The following is a 1904-nucleotide window of genomic DNA, read 5'->3' as shown; positions in this document are numbered from 1 at the left end:
CTCTGGACTTTCACCTGGCTAATTCTCTGTTTTGGGCCCACATTAATGTAGTCACTTGAACATCAGGAACATGTTTTATGTTATAACGGATCATGTTAAAATTAGTGGTTCAGTTGAAATGAGCTCTGCATGAATTAACTTTGGACTTTCACCTGGCTAATTCCCTGTTTTGGGCCCACATTAATGTAGTTGCTTGAACACCTGGAGCAAGCTTTATGCTTTAACTGATTGTGTTAAAATTAACCTTTGAGTTGAAATGAGCTCTGCATTCACCATATCATATCTGTACCTGTGCTTTGAGATACCTCCTCCTAGCTAAATATTTGTCTCTTGCCTCTTCATGAAACTATCATTTAGTTGCTTTCTTGTCTTTTTACTGGATTATGAGGCAATCTAGTTTCGTTTAAGCTTCAGGTCTATATTTGCTTTGTATTTAGTTATAAACCCTAGAGGCAACATCACCTTCCAATAAAGTTTACAATTGATTGCATTACCATACACATCAAATATAGGATATTGAAGATGCAGAATACTGTAAATGGACAATATATAATCCATTCCATGCAAGGACATTTTGTCTCTTCCTTTTCCCAAAAAATCGTGCATGGCAGCTGGGAGTCAACTAGCCATGGGAAATTTACATTGTTGGAGTGTATGTACACTGGCAAATAGTAAGGAAAGGAGAGGTTGATCATTATATGTTATTAAAGATCAGGATCATAATTCTAACTATAGAGGCTGCAGTTAAATTGTGAAGTGGCAAATTATCAGTAGGGGTGTACTTTAACACACAAGTGTGATTAGGGATTAGAACTGTAATGTGCATTGGAGAGAAGGTAAAAACCACCTCAAATTCTTTTCTTTTCATAATTTAGTAAGAGAATCTGATACAAGTTTGTTAGAGTCGAACCTATGACAGAATGTGAGAGGCACCCTGCCTATTGCCAATAGGTAAAACCGTAAAAGTTATAGTCAATTCTACTGGCAACAAAACAGTTTTCTACATCTTTTATGTTCCTTTCTAATTGCATTCTGGGAAGAAAGAATTTGATAGCAAGGTGAGATCAGAGCTCTTCCATTTTCTAAATCTTTCGATAGTTCTAAGAAGAAACCTTCCAAAACACATCTTTATGTTCCCTCCTGATTGCATTCTGTGAAAAACGAATTTGATAGCAGAGTGAAATCAGAACTTCCATTTTCCAAATCTTGCCATAGTTTGTATTCCGAATGCAATACATTTTCTTTATTCTTCCAAAGCAACATTTTCCTAATGGTTGGGATAAATGGAATTGCAGATCAAGGGTATCTGCCAGAGCCATTGATTACCAATGACTTGAAAAGAACATAGGCAGCTCAATATGAATATAAGTGCCTTAAAAAGGAACAATTAAGTGAAGTTAGGAGTTTAAGTGCACAACGATTTTATGTTATCATGGAAACAAAGCCAACATAAAAGCTCCTATCATCATTTGTTTCAATGGTAAAGTTCATGTTGTAGCCACCTTGATGGTGCTGAGTTCAAATCTTCTACAATACAAAAGAAAAAGAGCTCCTATCATCATTTGGTAGAAACTACCATACCAAAATAGGTGGCTAAAAAGTAAGATTTTTAAATAAATTTGATACAATGAGAAATTTAATTGTAGAATCTCTCTTGGAAGAGACCTAACAAATTCAAGTATCTTTTATTGTTTACAATGATTGGGGACCAACCAAATTAAGAGGGGTGGACCTGTAATGAGCTTTGTATTGCACAAGTAGATAAGATAGGGATTTATTCAACAAGGAATAATGTTTGAGGAAGATGAGGCAAGGATAGGGTTAGATTTGTGGAGTATTCATCTCTAAGTATGAGAAGATGTGGTAGTAAATAGATTATTGTAATATGAAACTTGTTCACATCC

This window comes from Cryptomeria japonica, chromosome 2, assembly GCF_030272615.1.
Source record: "Cryptomeria japonica chromosome 2, Sugi_1.0, whole genome shotgun sequence".
NCBI classification, from domain to species: domain Eukaryota; kingdom Viridiplantae; phylum Streptophyta; class Pinopsida; order Cupressales; family Cupressaceae; genus Cryptomeria; species Cryptomeria japonica.
This window is presented reverse-complemented; position numbering follows the sequence as displayed.